The 18171-nt window shown below is 39.6% G+C and overlaps 2 protein-coding genes across 2 annotated transcripts in view; both read left to right on the forward strand.

Annotated features, from left to right (window-relative positions):
• Positions 1-18171, forward strand: part of LOC142353425 (neurexin-1b-like) — a 304883-nt gene that overhangs the window by 167009 nt on the left and 119703 nt on the right. The gene's annotated exons all lie outside the window — the stretch shown is intronic.
• The window catches only part of LOC142343916 (cullin-4A-like), a 414013-nt gene that overhangs the window by 4600 nt on the left and 391242 nt on the right, over positions 1-18171 (forward strand). The window lies entirely within an intron of this gene.

Here is an 18171-nt window from a genome sequence, read left to right on the forward strand (position 1 = left end):
ATTATGGAATATAAGATGTAATGATAATTCTCTCCTGTTGGTAGGTTGTACAAACCATTGTCAGTGCAAAACGCGCCTTCGTTTGTACACACAGTGTGCCAAGAGATCATATATTTGTTCTCGGGAAGGAGGTGGTAGTTTCATATATTTTTCTCGGCTGCATGACATTGTACCCAATGCCATTATACCCAATGCCATTATACCCAATGCCATTATACCCAATGCCATTATACCCAATGCCAAAATACCCAATGCCATTATACCCAATGCCATTATACCCAATGCCATTATACCCAATGCCAAAATACCCAATGCCATTATACCCAATGCCATTATACCCAATGCCATTATACCCAATGCCAAAATACCCAATATACTTTAATATTTTTGTTCAATAATCCGACTACAAATTAGCCGCCGCTATTAAATGTATGTTTTAACATACTCAAGCAGATAATCTAATCCCATGTTCGGTTGTGATAGTTTCATATCAAGTCCCACGGGCCGCTGAGGCATGGCCACGGCCATTAAATACGTTAAAACATGCTTGTAAAAGCGACTGCTAATTGGTAGTCGGATTAATGAACAAAAATGTCAAATTGCATTGGGTATAATGGCATTTGGTATCTTGGCATTGGGTATATTGGCATTGGGTATAATGTCATTGGGTATATTGGCATTGGGTATAATGGCATTGGGTATAATGGCACTTGGTATATTGGCATGGGGTATATTGCCATTGGGTATAATGTCATTAGGTATAATGGCATTGGGTATATTGTCCTGACACGATTTTTCCCACTCTGTCTTTTTAAATTCCTTGGCATAATGTTCTACTTATTTAATTACACATAATCTTGGCCTTTCCTTAATTTTATTTAATTGTTCTCGAACAAATAAGAGCAATTATTAAGCTCTGGCGGATCTTTTGCGATACTGATTTTCGCAAAACTCATTCAACTTTTTTTTTTAATAATTTTGATTAATCATGGTTTGTTTTTAAACAGAGGCAGTTTAACTTAAGCAAAAATCGTCAAGCAAGTTAAAAGTCAAGCATAGTGAACCGTTGAAATTTATTATTGCACTGATATTAATGAATCTTATAGAATTAATACACTGTGGTACTAAAAATTAGAACTTTTTGAGCATGATTTTTGCTCAATGAGCATGATTTGTGTTGGAGTAAAAACTGGGCCACATATCAGTGTGAATTAAGGTGTTTTATTGTCACTTTCTTCTTAGTGCTTTCTGCTCTAAAAATTGAGCAAAACGTGTGGTGATTTCTACGTTTTTTTTCTGTTCAATTTCATTTAATTTACTCAAGACCGGGTTTTGAGGAATCAGACAATGCTGACATCATTTGGATACTTTTGTTTTTATTCGACAACTATCCAAGAACCAATGGTCACATAAGGCTTCAATTAAATTCTCTGCAATTTAAGGGAGCATTTTTGAGCGGTAAATGAGCGATAAGTTAATTATCATGAAATGTGTTATATTAAATAAACTTTCTCAGCTTCTAGAAACTACATTTTACAATCTTTTGAAGGCTTGATAATCTATTGGTCTAGAGTTTTAAATTTAAATTGTTGATTTGTCTCGGATCCATTTTTTTGCATGGAAAAACGTATTTCAGGCAATAGAACATGAAATTTTGCTCTTTGCAGAATGTGTTGTCTTTAAATTGGAATTTAGTTTTTGTCGTCTTAAAGTTTCTTAATTTTTAGCGTGACTTAAAAATTTTTACTTTCGATTTCCGCGTTTAAAGCATGATATAGATGTTCCGTTCACAAGTTTTTTGTGGCATTTCAATTGATTTTATGTACGTTAAGTCAATTGATTTTTTTGCTGAGAAGTTACTTCAATCCTTTTCTTGATATTCTTCGATCAATTTTGCCTCACCTCATTCTCCTCTCGGTTTTGAATCTCTTAAATTTAAAGTCACATAAAGGTGCTCTTATTTGTTTTAAGATCGATGGATGATACTTTTGTATTATGTAGGCTGTAAGAAATACTACATTTTGCATGAACTTTATTGAGCAGTTTCCGTCTTAAATCCATAATTTTTCCCCATGTTTTGGAAATGGTATTTTGTTGGTTACATTTATAGATTTGAAGTCTGAGAGACATTTTCAATGTTTTGTGTTTGGGGCTATCGTTATGTGAACATATTTATGGTTATAGTTAATTTTTCTAACAAAAAAAATTGACGCACGCAATTAATTGCAATTTTTAATTGCTCTCGAATGAAGTTTGACGCAATTATTGTAAAGGTGTGCTTGTCTTTTTCAATGCAAAAATTTTGCTTGATGTTTTTTTTTCTAGAACATTCTTTCGATTTCGCTTCGTGACTTTTTCACGCATGACATCTTGTTTTTTTTTTGCTACATCTCCCTCAGAATTAAATTATTTCGCCTGTCATTCGAGAGCAATTTGTCCGATGTTTGTCGGTTATGTGGTTTATGTTTACCGTTTCAGTATTCTCGTAGCCGTAATAAATGAAAAATCTAAAAAGTTAGCAGTCTTTGCTTTTAACCTTTTTGAAATTTGAGACAGAAGTAGTTTTGATGCTACATATTTGACGGGACTATGAATATTTGCAATCCATTTTGTTTTTGGTCTGCCGTTTCTTACAATATGTCAGTTTATCCTGTCAGTTTTCGACTAGCTTGTTTTCTTTCTGCAAACTTTTTGTTCTGTGCTGTCAATTTAACAGTTTTGTTATTTTTAACTGATATGACACGTTTAATATTCTTTTCAGATGCCACCTTTTTTGTACTTTGTCAGGCTATCAGTTTATTTTATGTGGCTGTCTGCTGCTTTTAATTTTCTGCTTATTTTGTTCATACCAGACTAAACTGAACACGCTTTTGAATGGCAGCGGCTGCTCTTTTTAGTTAAGTAACTTTTATTATCATTTGCAAGGATTTAAATGTAGCTGCATTTGTGTTTGTGCCTATTTTTTTCCGAAATGTTGCAAAATTTCGACTGATTTTGCTAACGAGCTGTAATGTACATATTTGATTACTTTTTCTGAACAGTCTGTGTAACCGAAAATGTTTCGATTCTTATTATTTAAAAAACTCAAGCTGTACTAGTTTTTAGAAACTTCTGTTTCTTTACCGGTCAAACTTTTTTATCAGTATCGGAAAAAAATTATATTAGTAAGTTCTGAAAAAACTAAATTCTATAAATCTAAAGAATTTCGGCTTAAAGTTAAAGAGCTGAGGTTCTTTTCACAACTGCTTGAGGTGATTTTCATTCAATTTTTCGCAAAAGGCGTCGTACATCACTTCATAGCTCATAGCTCTTGCAATTAGAAAAAATCACCTTATATTTCCTCATTTAATGAGTTATATGCTATTATTTTGCTTATGAAGTGAGCCTTTAGGACTGTATTGTGTAATCTGCAGTAATAATTGCTTCTTCATAAGAGAATTCTCACAATATTTGCTCCTTATCTGTTCACATTATGATGAGTAAAATGTGCACACACTTATGAGCCCGGGGGAGTAGAAAATTTAACGCAACAATTGGAATCAAATAGTTACATGGAATGATTTCTTGATAATTTGTCCTGTAAACGCTTGAAATTAAAATAATCAGCTATATTTTTTATGTAATGATTCCTTCCAGGTACCATAAAATTGCATTTTATATTGCTACCAGCCTTTTATAAAGCTTTTTTCGTCTGGGATATCTGTTCAAAACTATCCCTCTTAATATAATGCAGAATTAATTGAAAACCAAAATAATGTAATTTGCACAGAAATGCAATTTCAAGGATATGATGATTAAAATATCGCGGTTGTTTTTGGAAATATAAGAGTAAAACTTGTTCGCGAACCCTTCTGAACTAACTATAAGACTAATGTCAAATTATGTTCTATTTGACTTTGCTTTGCCTTTTTTCTAGTTTTTGACCCCTTCTTTCAAATTTATATTTGCCGATGTACAAATCAGAAACCAAAAAGCAACAACGGCAACAGACGAAAGAAGTTTCAGGCTATTTCTTAAACAAACCGGGGTGCGTTTTAGGAATATCGGAGAGGTAGGGCGCGAGATTCACACGCTCATTAAATTGCAAGTAGAATTTGCTCGAGTAAATTTGTCACTCTTATTACCGATAATATTTTAATATTAGAGTTATCAGCGTTTGTGGAAGTATCGTCATAATTATCCACGATGCATGTTTTTGATCAAGCGAGGACAACCGTGACACTATTTCGTCAATCTCGTTCACGCCCCTGTGTGTGTGTGTGTGTGTGTGTGTTGTTCCTTCCAATTGTCGGACTTCTTAGTCCATATTTGCGGCGACGACGCTGACCCTGCGAAGAAACTTCAGTAGTCCGATGTTGTCGCTGAACACTTAATGGGGTGTCGGGTTTATTCCTAAAATGTCGACACAATGTTTCGTCCATTTGGGACAGCTCAACAGGAGGTGCTCTGCTGTTTCTTCTCCTTCAAGGCAGTTGGGACAGATTGGGGAGTCTTCGATCTTCCTTTCGCATCTTGTTTTACTAGGCTTCTCCCCATTCTTAGTTGTTCAATGAGGCGTGACTCTTTCCTTGTAAGTTTCCCTTGTAGTAGCCGCCGTGGCTTCCAGTTCGTGGTGCTCAGGTACCAATTCAACGTCGATGAAGGGTTGTTTGCTGCACGTTGGTGTACTTCTTTGATCCATTCCTTTGTGCAGTGGCGATGGATTGTGCTTTCGGCTGCTCCCTTGGATACTATGGCTGATCTCTGGTCTTCTCGGGTGGCTTCCTTGGCGATTTCGTCAACTTTCTCGTTTCCTTCTAGGCCTGCATGTCCCGGTACACAGACAATGATCACCTGTTTCCCGCTTTCATCGATACGTTGCATCAGACGCCATACGTTGACAACCGTTTCCGTTCTTGCATCTTCTGGGCCGTTTTCTAGGTGTTTCACTGCACTTTGGGAGTCAGTAAAGATGGTGCAAGTTCTCGCCTCATCTTCTTGTAACGCGCGAAGTGCTCCTTCTAGGGCAACTAGCTCTGCATGGAATGAAGATGTCCGTTTTCCCGCTGGGAGGCGTATCCTTTTCTCTCCTGACCGCTTTTAGATCAGGATTCCGCTTCCTCCGTCTTCCGTACCGCTGTTGGCTGATCCGTCCGTCCAGATCTGTTGTTCCGTTTGAGGCAGCTCTTTGATGGTATGTTCCGCGGCATTCCTCCTGCTTTCAGGGCGGTCCGTTCTTTTCGGACAGTCTTTGTGGCTGCTGATGAACCTTATGTTGGTGAGAGATGTCCATGGTGGAAGAAGGCTGATGGGTGACATCCCTTCACGTGGGTATTCATTGAGGTGAAGTTGCTTTGTGACCTCTTCTCCTGTTGAGCGCCAATCACGAGTGCTTTTTAGCCGTCTTTGTATGCTTCTGTCGGTGACCTGTCTGACTGGATGTTGTGGGGGTTGCCTCTTACACCTTTCGAAGAACTTTCCTGCTTTGCTTTTGGCTCTGGTTCTGGCAGGTGGGGCTCTGATTAAGAGATGCAGGATGTCTCCATTGGTATTTCTCGTTGCTCCAGTGATCCATCTTGACGCTGTCCTCTTGACGGTGGTTGAGGGCCGTTTAACATGCTGCTGGCATCCAGCTTTCCCCTGCGTAATCGGTTCGGGATCTGATGTATGTCTTTTCGAGCAGTACTAGGTCCTCCATTCTTCCACCGTAGTCTGTTCCGGCGAGTCGCGTCAGTTGCCAATGGCCGGCAATAGCTCTGTTTTTCCGCTGTTTGGCATGCTCAGTGTACCCGAACAAGCGGTCCATAGTCACACCAAGGAACTTCGGGTGTTTCACCGTTTCCACCTCTGCGTCCTCTAGTCTGACTTTCAGCTTGGTGTTCGCTTCTTTGGGTGAGTTGGTGAACAGGGTGGCCGTGGTCTTTTCCGGGGCCAGCTGCATCCTCCAGTCTTTGGCCCATTCGGAGACGAGAGTTGTTACCCGTTCTGCCCGTTTTTCACACTCTTCGACACTGTTCCTCTCTACAGAGGTCGCCAAGTCGTCGGCGAACAGGAAGGTGTGCACTCCCTCTCCCTGCAGCTTCTTGGGCAAATCATCTACATACATGATAAATAGGAGTGGGGCAATGACGCTCCCTTGTGGAAATCCAGCTTTCAAGGTTCGATACCTGCCCTCGGTTCCATTTATCCTCACGCGTGCTCTGCGGTCCTCGAGGAAGGCCTGACTCCATTTTACCATGCAGTTACTGAGCTCTTTGTCTAGCATCTTCTTGATCAACCCTTTTCTCCAGACGGTGTCAAAGGCTCTGCGCATGTCGAAAAGCTGCACCAAATTCTTCTTTGCTGGCTTCTGTTGATATCCGACTTCGATGACTTGCTGTAGCCTTGCTATCTGGTCAGTTGTGGATCTCTTTGATCTGAAGCCACACTGACTTGGGTCTAGCTTCTGGTTGGTTTCCAGCCACCAGTACATGCGGTTTTTGACCATCCGTTCAGTCAGTTTCGCAACACAGGAGGTTAGAGATATAGATCTATGACTTCCGATGTTCGCGGCTGGTTTGCCTGGCTTCTTTATTGGAATTGTCGTGGCTCTTCTCCATTCATGTTCATTATGCACTCGATCGTCTCCTGGCGCTTTTCCAGCGTGGATTTTTTTCAGAGCATGCATCAGCTCTCTCCTCACAAAGGGTGTGCATAAGCCAGTTCCATCTGCGAACGACCGGCACGGCTGTTTGAGTTTGCGACGATTTTCTTTCTGTAGTGCTCGGTCTCTTTTATCCTGCGGCAATCTGGTCACTCTCGCGTATTCCTTCATGAATTCCTCAGCTTTTTCTCTGTCACTCGTGTACTTCTTTCCATTTACCACCAAGGCTGCATTTTGTCCGGGCTGAAATTTACCTTCCAATGCGTTCATTGTCTTGGTGATTTTGCGTGGTTCTGTTCTGATGTTTAGTTCGCTCGCGAAGGCTTTCCATGAGGCCGTGCGCTCCTCGAGGCGGATTTTAGTAGCGTCCCGACAAGCTCGGTTCCATTCTCTTCTCTCTTCGGGTCCTAGGTGTGCCTTCTTCTTCGCTGAGTTCCGGAGTTTGACGGCATCTGCTACCTTTTGGTACCACCACGGTTTAGGGTCTTGGATCAGTCCGGTGGGTACTGCGGCCTTGTCCCCTTGTCAATGGTTTTTGTGAACCATTCAGCTACCTGGCGGGGACTGGCTGGCATCACTTCCTGATCGAAGATCTCTTCGGTTACTTCCCTGAATTTCGACCAGTCGGCCTTCTTCCAAGACTTTGTGCTTCGCCTCTTTTTACGCTCTTTCTTCACTGAGACTGTTAGCATGATTGCGCTGTGATCTGATCCTAGGTCCTCTGCGATCTCCCACTGCTCGTGCTTGGCGAGACTCTTGTGTGTGATTGTGATGTCCGGTGAACTCCTGTCACCTGATCCACGGTGGGTGTGGGTTGGTTGTCCGTCGTTCATGCAGCCTTTAGAGATGCACCAGTCCGCTATGTCGTCTCCAAGGGCGTCTGCGCCGTCACACTGATCGTCCCAGAGGGGATGGTGTGCATTAAAATCCCCCATCAGGATAGAGTTCTTGTCCGGGTGAAACTGCGTTAGAGAGAAATGCTGCTCTCTTTGATCCACTCTTGCTGATCGTATAGGTGGGACGTACAGGTTGTGGACCTCTAGTTGCTTCTTCGGTGTCAGGTGTACTGTTGTCCACAGCCAGTCGGTTGTTTCATCCTCCGGTTTCTTTGGGGCGCACGTGTTGTCCGTGTAGCTGAGGTTTTATTTTATGAAGGTAACGACTCCGCCTCCGACTACGTCCCCGTTTCCTTGTCTACCTACTGTGCGGTCTCTTCGTAGGGTTGTGTAGCCCGGGAATTGGATGTCGTTGCTCGGTCTCATCTTGCTTTCCTGTATGCAGGCAATGTCGATTCTGTTTTCATGGAGGGCGTGCGCAAGCTCTGTCTTCTTGCTTCTTAGTCCTTCGGCGTTCTTCTGTAGAATCTTCAGCTTGCATCTTCTAACTGTTCCATGCGGCGTTCGGCTGCAGTCCTGGCTACAGTCTTGACTTGACCACTTTTTGCTCTTGGAGCATCGTTGGTGCACCCATTTTTCGCATTTTTTGCAGGGGACGGTCTATCCTGTGTAGCCTACGTGGTTTCGGCAGATGCCGCATGGGAAGAAGTCTCTCGGCGCGGTGAGCATCTTGCAGTCGTCGCATCTCCAAGCCGTTTCCCTCCGGTGTTTCTTTAATGGGCCTTTTTGGAGGCCCGCGCATTTCTCGTGGAACCATATACCGCACCAGTCGCACTGGATCGCCCAGCTGTTCTCCGTATTTCTGCTACATTTTCCGCACGGGTACTTTGCTGGTCCTGGGTTGGGCTCCATGTCCCCAGCTCTCATCAATTTAGAGCGAACCAAGTAGGCTGGGGTGCCTGGTTCGCCTCGCAAAAACCCGACCTCGTCCTTGGCAAATCGGGTTCCGCAGTCTCTTCGCAGGGTGAAGGTAGATTGACTTCCATTTCGCTTGACAGGGGACACCTCGGGTAGGCGGAACGTCGTTTTCCCAGTTCCCGTTTGGGAACCCTTCCCAGTTGCTCCAGGAAGCCCGTTGACGCCCCTCGTTACACTTGTCCATGCGTCACTGTTGTCCATGTTTACTAACCACGATAGTTCAAATGAAATTAAACAGAAATGTAAGAAAACGTAATTGTTGAATAATTACTGTGAAATGTTCCTCGCAATACTGCTTGTGGATTACGAAAATAATTAGCAGTTTCCAACTCCCTAAATCATGGCCCAGAAGATCAATTAAGTCGCTGAATTGTTTCAAGTAATTACTAATTGAATTCGAGCAATAGATTTCAGGCTAAATGAAAGCTCAAATTGTGGACATTGGTAGCGTTATTCACCAATACGAGTGACAAAAGTCATGCTTTTTTCTTCAAATTTGTCCATGGTTAACGTTGTGTTTTCTTATCGAGAAAAAAATGTCGTTATTTGCGCATTTGCGATGAAGTATTTGTCACTTGTCCAAAAAGGCTAAAAGAGCTCTGATTTTAGCAAATTGCACTTTTGAAACGTAATGCACGTCCCAACACTTTAATCCCGTGTCTCTGTGAAGTTGCCTGTGTGAGGATGAGCTCTCGATTAAACAGAGATTCAAGATGAAAACAGCTTGATCAATCTTGGTTGCAATAGTGGCTCCACTTAAACGTTTCAGAGGCAAAATAGGGGTCTTAGTCACTAAGAAAGCAATAACATGTGGAGGTAGTATTCAAACGGCAGCTAAAAACAAGTATCTGTTTCTATAATTGGACAATATTCGAATAATGTTCACCTACAATCAAACAGAAACGAGTTATTATTTTTAACTTCTTGCATATTTTCAATAATAATGACCTTGAAAATCATTTTTTTTTCGATCGTACAATGCTTAAGGAAAATCCATGAAGTACGTAACTAAGTTTTCAGGGTTGTAATGAAATTCGGGCTCCACAATTGGGTTTAAAAATTATCACCAAACTCATATAAAACTCAGATAAGCAGTACTATATAGTAAATTTGTGCATGAACAATCGATAAACTTCCTAATTATAGAAGTTCATAATCAAAATCACATCTTTGTAGGTTCATTTTTTACCAGCTTTTCTGAACTTTAATTTGCGGGACTTTTCCCGGTGATTTTGGGTTTTGTTTGAAATTGTTCAGCTCAAGATTCAACGCGTTCCCTTTATGTGTAACATCTTCGTTATACCAAGTAAATGATTTATAATAAGCGCAAATGGCGTTGTTTGACTCCTTACAATGGCTGGAAGAGTAGCGATACTTGGATAATCGTTTAAGATAAGAGTTGGTTCTCAGACTCGATAGAAGTTTTTGAGAGTTGTTAATATTTTTTCATTTTTTCTCTTTTTTGTTCTGGTTTTGTTTAGTTCTTGATTCTGTGTCTCTGACCTTTGTTAATCTGTTTATTAATTCTTTTTTTTCGCCATTGAATGTTGGCGTTCTCTTACAAGTTGTCATTACACATTGATTGCTTGTTTAATTGATCCCCATGTATGCTACTGAGTAAAGCAAGAGATTATTATCCAATCAGATTCGAGTATTTGAATACGGATTTAGATGAATAAAATACGTTTTAATAAACATAAAGTTCCGAAAAAGTCCGTATAACCTAATTTTAAGTAAATACTACCATGATATGTATCGCATAATGCGGTTTTTCGGCTTAATATTTTTTGGTTCTCTAGACGATTGTTGACCGATTATGAACCGATTTTGACGTCAATAACATCAGACAAAAACCGGTAAAAGAGCATAAAAAAACCTTGCCGTCTAAAACCACTTGTTGGCTTGATCATCTTAATGCGTATACGTTGCTATCTTGGCTATACATGCAAATATACGTTGTCATAGCCTAATTATTGTCCATGGTGATTAAAACGCTATTAATGTCACTTTCGGATCAGTACCTCAAAGTGTGATAGGAAAGCCACTAGCAAGTACTCCACTTTGTGCAGGAACGTTCTTTGGGAGTGAGTCTTTTTTAAAAAGAGATTCTTCACTAAAAGTTGCTTAAGATTTAAAATCCTGACTTTTTCGATTACCTTTTTCTTTTAATTTTTGCTCTTCAAAAGTTCTTTTAAATCCCTTTCTTTCTTAGCTTTATCTTTGTAAGTAGCTCTTTTAAATTGCTCTCTCTTTTAACTCAGAGCCTCATTGAGGCTGATTCGCAACATGAGCCAAATTGACAGACTTTTTTCTGAGGCCAGAATGACAGCAGAAGAATCATCGCAAGATGAAAGCGATTTTACTGAAGTAAGGAATAAAAAAAAACGTTTCAGAAAAGTGCCAACTCCAATCAACAACGTAAGACCTATGATTGTCTCAATTGATTCACAAATTCAGACCATCACAAATTAAGTTTGCAAGAGCAATCAGGTCGAAATTTTCAGCCGTCAAGGTTAAGCAAATGAGAGAACTGAAGAACAATACCGACTTCTTTATTCAGCCAGAGGACCTCACTTCAAGAGAATGCTTGATGCTGTCACTAAACCTAAATCAGGCCTTTCCAAATGCCAAAGTGAATGCCAGGAATACACTTCATAAACCCAAATTTAAACCAAGTTTCGTTATTATAAACGTTTATCACAGCATTACTGAAGATGAGGTAAAAGAATAACTTTTAAATAACAACGCAAAGAACGTCACCAAAGTTTCACGAATAACAAGTCGAGCAACAGGCCAACCAACAAAATTAATACGCGTGATTACGGAATCAAACAATCAAAACGCAGCTCAAAAACATAGCATCAAAATAGGCTGGCAGCTATACCGATGTGAAGCAAGCCCAGAACCACCACATGTTATGCATTGTTTCAAATGCCAAAAATTTGGGCACTCAGCAAGGGATTGAAGTAATTCAATTCGATGTCTTCGCTGCTCGCGAGATCATAGTGTTAAAGAATGCACTGTTGCCAAAGAAAATGCCAAATGCTCAAACTGTGGTGGTGCTCATGCGACTGTTTATCGAGGCTGTCCAGCATATCAGCATAAGTTAGCAGAGGCTTCAAAAAAGAGAAATGAGGATAAATTCTCAGCCGTAGCTATTGAACTGCATTCTCAAGCAAAGACTGATCTAACGCCATCAACTGAAAAATTGCTGTTCTAGTAGCTGAAGTTTTGAGCAAAATACGAACAGTTCTTAACACTATGTCCTACAGTGACATAATAAATATTGTTTCTAACAGCGCCTCACGTGTTTTCAATGAAAAAATTGTTGGCCAGAGAATACATGACAGCATAAAAAGCGCAAATGCAGCTCCTGTTATTTGATTTCAAACAAACAATTTGCCAAACAGCCAAAACTTTTTGCAAAATGGATAAGCTCAAGATTTTGCAATGGAACTGTCGCGGACTAAACAACAAAATAAGTGATCTGATTTTGTTTTCAACTGAAGAAGAAATAGATGTAATTTGTTTGAATAAAGTTAAGAGCTGGAAAAAACAACCCCCCTCATCAACTACATCGTTGCAACGGAAACTTGCAACAACGGTCATCATGGTTCTGTTATCTTACTGAAGAACAGCATTGTTATCAAGCGAATAGAACCAGTAGAAAAAGAAACTGATAGCAATGGAAGAACACTAAAGACACTTAAATTTTGCCTTAAGTTGCCCTCTTTCGATGATTTTTGGGATAATAACTGCTTGGAATTCCCCTGGAAAGCCGCTGTCGACCGATAAAATATTTTCAGGAAAGTTGAAAAATATCTTCGTGTGTGGCGACTTCAATGCTCCCCTCTATGAACTAAACTGCTCCTATGATTCTGAAAACGGAGAAAAGCTCCTAAATATTTTTGACGAGGGCACTTTTAAACTGCTGAACAACGGTTATCACACCTATCAGTCATTTGACGGAAAACGCAAAAATATGTTAGATCTGCACTTTTGCGATAATTCACATTTTGCGCATTTTAACGATTTTCAAGTATCATAAGATTTAGGCAGCGATCACAAAATTACAATTACGACAATGAACTTAAGAAAAGGTGAAATTTTTGAATTGAAATCAAAAATCAACTACAGAAAGTGTAGAGAACATGCAAGAAAATTACACAGATCATCAAATCTCTGGCCTGTGAAGTATCCAAAAAAGAATGAATTCAATGAGTTTAGCACCAGTTTAATTGAATTAACACACAAATCTTTGTAAGACTCCTGCATTAACAAGAAAGAGTTCCCCTACAGTGTTGAGACGCAAAAACTGATAAAATTGAGGTGAAAAGGCGAAGAGAGCTCAAAATAGCAGTTGGCGATCACTATGCCTCTTTAAGAACGGAGATAAGATACCTACAGAAAGAAATTAAACAATCAACGATGAGATCAGAAGACAGAAAAAGAGCAAAGGTCTTGGAAATTGCTTGCGATAAGGGTAGCAAAGGCTTCTGGAAAGCAATGAAAGAACTAACTAATGAAAACGAGCCCAAACAAAAAACAGCAGAATACCCAAAACTCTTCTACAAAGATTGCGTGGGGTTCACCGACAAGGAGAAATGTGAAATGTTCAAACAGCTGCTAAAGGACACAATAAAAAATCACGAAACGGAATCATCAATAATTTCTAAACGCTGCGGCAATATTGAAAATGAAACAGAAGCAATAATAAATACGAATGAACATACTGAACAAATTGGCATTGTGGTTACAACAAAAGAATTTGATGAAATTCTGAAAGAGACTAGAAAAACATGCCCTGGGCCGGAAAAATTTGCTACAAACTCCTTGAAGAATTGCCTAAGAATGCTAAAGCCCTTGCCTGTCTCCTCATATCTAGCTCCATAAACAACTCGTATGTTCCAGTTAACTGAAAAGAATCCCAGGTACAAATGATACCAAAACAAGACAAAGACCGACGGAAGGCTGAAAGCTACTGACCATTAGCCTTACAAATTGCATACCTAAAATATGTCAAACTTGTAAAAAAATATCGTAATGAAATATTGTGAAAGCCAAAATATATTCGGCGAGACTCAGAGTGCTTATAGAAAACACCACTGACAACCTCATTACACTCACTCAGCACGTCAGTGAACCCTTTCTGGGGTCCGAAATGGTTGGTTTTGTATGCTTGGATGCCGAAAAAGCGTTCGATGCTGTATGGCGCCTAGGACTCGTGCACAAATTAAACTCGATAGGGCTTAAGAATTCAGTCATAAGGTGGATAAATTCATTCTTATCGCAAAGGAACGTGTTCGTGAAGATAAACTCAACTGCCAGTGATAGTTTCAGCCCGACAGCTGGAGTACCTCAAGAGAGCGTAATTGCTCCCATTCTCTTTCTCATTTACGTCAGTGGTTTGCCGCAAATAAAAGACCAGATCTCGCAGTTCGCTGACGTCTTTGCCCTCTACTATAGGTCACGATCCCGCAAATAATCCAAAAGCATCTCCAATCATTACTGAATAGGCTAATTAATTGGTGCGACTCATTGAAAATCAAAATTAAGCCAAATAAAATTCATTACCTGATCTTTAAAAACCCCTAAAAGAAAGAATGTTTTCTAGAGCTGAACATAAAAGGAATATCCATTCAGAAGAGAAAATCGATAAAATTTGTGGGTATCATTCTTACTCCACACATCAAGGGGAATGAAGATTGCAAAGATTTAATACGAATAGCGGAGAGCAGGCTATTTCAACTCTGGAAGCTTAGTAACCTAAACGTTAACGAAGAAAACCTAATTTTGGTTTACAAATCCTGGATCAGACCACTTTTTCTGTACTCAAATGCGTGCTGGATTGATCAATCGCATGCCTTTATCAATAAAATACAAAACCTTCAAAACCGAGCTCTTCGATTTTGCCTTTGAAAACCTAGATACTACCAGACTCAAAAACTCCACGAAGAGGCAAACATGAAGTCAGTCAGGGAAATGCATATTAAACTGGCCAACGGGTATATTGAACGGGCAATCAAACACAACATACTGTCTGTATTAGAGCTGATAAATAAGAAACGACAGTGCCCGCTCAACTCTTGCAAAAGCACTCTTGATCATACTAAGTCTTCTAGCCGCATACACAATAGACTAGTGGCTAGGATGACTGCTCAGAATAGTGATAAACTAAACAAAAGGAGGATCAATCCCAGTTTAATCCCGGAAATTAATACCAAAGATCATCGTCTTTCAAACAATACAAATGGGCGCAATGACAGAAAAAAAGCGAAAACTGAGAGCACAAAAAGGAAAACTAAGGAAACAGGAAAAAAACAAAGTACAACAACAAACAGGAAAAAAGAGTGACCGATAGTGCAAATGAAAAACTGGCAGTCGGATAACCTAAAGTAGCTGTCGAATGGCAGAGTTGCGAAGAGCACAAAGATGGTTTAATAAAGTAAACACAACTACGGTTCGAATCCAACTCCAGAAACTCTACATTTAGTCTCTTGAGGAGTTTCCTCCTTCCAATAAACTGCATCAAATTTCTAACGCTTTGAAGAAGTGGAAAGTCGCGCAGTTGTCAACAAAGCGTGGATTATTAACGAAAGAACGAACATTTCTTTTCTCCGACCGGGTTTCGCTCAGTTGCCTCCACCTTTCCTTATTATAATTATTTTGTCCCGCTATATTAACCATATGAAAAACAACAGAACAATCAGACGTGTTAAGAGTATTCGGCCAGCCGCTCGGCTAGTCAATTCGGGGCCAAATACAACTAAGTCTTTGTCATTCTCTGTCCATCTTATCCAATTGTCTTCATCTGTTCGGCCATCCGCTCGCCTAGTCAATTCGGGGCTGAACAGATCACAGCTGTCATCAATATCTCTATGCGTATTTATTGACCAACTTTACGCCTTCTTTCGATACCTCTCATTTCTTTTTTTTGATGACTTTTTTACTATATTCCGCAACATGCCTCTGATTTAAAAACAAAACCTCTGTGAGATTAAACAGAAACATTCACTCTTGTGCTGCGCGTGGCTTGGTTTCAGTGGTTTTATGGTTTAGGTTAGCGTGGCACTTTTATTTGACAATTTCTTAACTCTGTCACTTATATACTAATGCTTTTTCCAGTCAGAAACAACGCCTTTGTTTATTCTTTTTCTCCGTCTCTTCATCAGTCATAACCGTTCCTTTTTCCCGTCAATCTTTTTTTTCGACATCGAAGCAGGACTATTTGATATCAGGGCCACCAATCTAAGCCCTAGCTATATTTGAATCAAGCGGACAGTAACACATTTGAATGAAAGCTGAATTTTTGTAACATCATACATGACACTTAGCGTGGACCGCTAATGAAACAGCAGAACTGGGAGCTTCGGTTCGAAACCGTTCAAGTCAGTTTGTCGATCTCCGTTTTAAATTCGCGACGACTTAAACATTGAAAGAACAAAGCTTTAAAGGGAAAAAAACGAAAAACCTGCAGAAACATAAGTCAACTTAGTGCAGTGAGCTATCACCTCGAAGAAACAGAACACCAACACGCGTGGGTTCGAGTCACACCCACACCCATCGAGGATTTAAAGTTTTCCCATTCGATTTTATTTTTGTTTTTGTTCATACTTACCTGAACAAACTATCACACTCATATTAAACAATTTCCACGAGGCTAGCCAAGAAAACGATTCACTAGCGTTTGTATGCGTCATGTTCAGCCAGCAAAAGTCCTCCATGGTACTTCAAATGGCTGAGTGCATCAGAGGCAGAGGAAGTCTTCTACTACAGTTACATAGAACTTTAAGTTTTAACAAGAACTTCTCAAACTCAATTTTTTTTAACACAAGCTCCTCTTACTGTGTATATAACTTGTTTCACCTCTGGTTGTACATAAATTGTATTGTATATAAGGCGGAATATACGTTGCCATGTCGTTATGTTAAAGAGAAGAAAGATTGAATTGAAACTTTGCTGGACTGTTTTGATTTCTCACAGCTACAATGTAGGAATTATAATAGTAATGCGGTCCTCTTCTTGAGGAGTTTTCACTGACCAATTTTTCGTCGGTCGTTTTTGACTTTTCGTCCCCAAAACAGGCGCAACATGTAAATACCGGAGGTCATGAATTGGCTAAGCAGCTCTCTTAGATTCTTACCCCTTGTTAGTCTCTAAGCGTGCGATTCTAACTATCGAGCTGACATAATTTCATGATGTGATGGGCGGATCTTAATCTTATGAGTCTGGACCCCTCAGTCACGCCCCTCACCTGTCTGCCTTCCGCCAGCTAGCGATTGAGACACGCAACGTCCAGTACCCCCTCGTCTCTTTTCATCCCTAACACCGCACGCTTCACCCCCCCCCCCCTCTAGTTCACGCTCCCTCCTCTAGTTCACGCTCCACCTCTAATTCACTTCAATTGCTCTCTAATACTAGCATACCTAGCTGGCTAATACGGAAACCAAACGCTCGGTGGCCTTTTGAGAGCAATTGGCCCGACATTAGTCGGTTATTTTACTTGAGCTCGCTTTCAAATTTAGTTTGCTTGCGTAATTTTGGTTAGGCATTTGACTTGTGATTGTCAAAATGTATTATAAGAAATATTTGATAGAGTACTTTTCTTTCTAAATCTTTTATGTAAGATCTTTTCATTCTGATTTATTCTGAGATTTTCTGTAGTGTAAAGATTTCGGAAATATGATGGTCGCATGATACACTGTATCTCCTACTTTATCTCCAATTGAAGTACGGATATTCTCTTTTCCTAGAAGATTAATTGTACTCGTGTTTGATAATATCGATTGGCTAAATGACGATTTATAATTCTCATTTGCGTAGAAATTAATTCGTTGTTTCTCTGGCAAAAAATATTGCGCTTTGAAGGATAATTTGTTTTTCAAAGTGAATGGATGTGCACTATTGAAGCAATCTTATTCATTTTTTAAACTGAAATCTGTGAGCCTAGTTTTGGATTTTGAAGACCGCCAGATTTTTGAATTATTGTTATTACTTTATGAAACATGCGTTTAAGGGATTTGATCATCAATATGAGATTTGGTGTTTTTTCTTATCACTTTTAGGTTAGGACCTATTTTGGTTTTTCGTGGAGTTGTGTTTTAGGATATGTGCTTCAATAATTGAGTTGGCAGGTTTGTTCTCTAATTGTTTAGTTTCACAAAGTCATTCAAATATTTTTAGCCACTACTCTTCGCAAGCAGTTGCAATTATCAAATTTTTCTTGAATTTCTTTATAATACTTCTTCGTTCTCGGTACCAATCACATTTGGTATTTAAAAGACTATATACTATTAAGCTAATGTTCCAATAGTATTTGTCTCGGACTTCAGTTAATAAAAAAGTAACTTTTATTCAATCAATTGACATTTAGCTTTGCTGAGTTCTTTTTCTCGATAATGGTGACAAAATTCTCCACATGTCACTAGGGTGCAAATAAAGGTATGAATTTCTGTAAACCAAAGCCTTAGTTGTAACATTAGTTGTAACATTTTCTCTTTGTGTGAGGATTTTGTCTGCTCTTTATTGTACGCACCGAATCATTTCATGAAAAAAATTGTTTGTTGTTCGAGTGTCTTCTCGTGAATTTTGATTTAACGTGAAAAAAGTTGGCTAAATAAAGTTTTGGTCATATTGACGATGTCCTTTTCTGGCCCATTTTTTAAGTATCCACCCGAAGATTCTCGATGCCTATGATACATATCTTTGCAAATGGGATCCATAAACAGATTGTGT

Source organism: Convolutriloba macropyga, chromosome 1 (assembly GCF_964194025.1).
Source record: "Convolutriloba macropyga chromosome 1, txConMacr16.3, whole genome shotgun sequence".
Taxonomy (NCBI): domain Eukaryota; kingdom Metazoa; phylum Xenacoelomorpha; order Acoela; family Convolutidae; genus Convolutriloba; species Convolutriloba macropyga.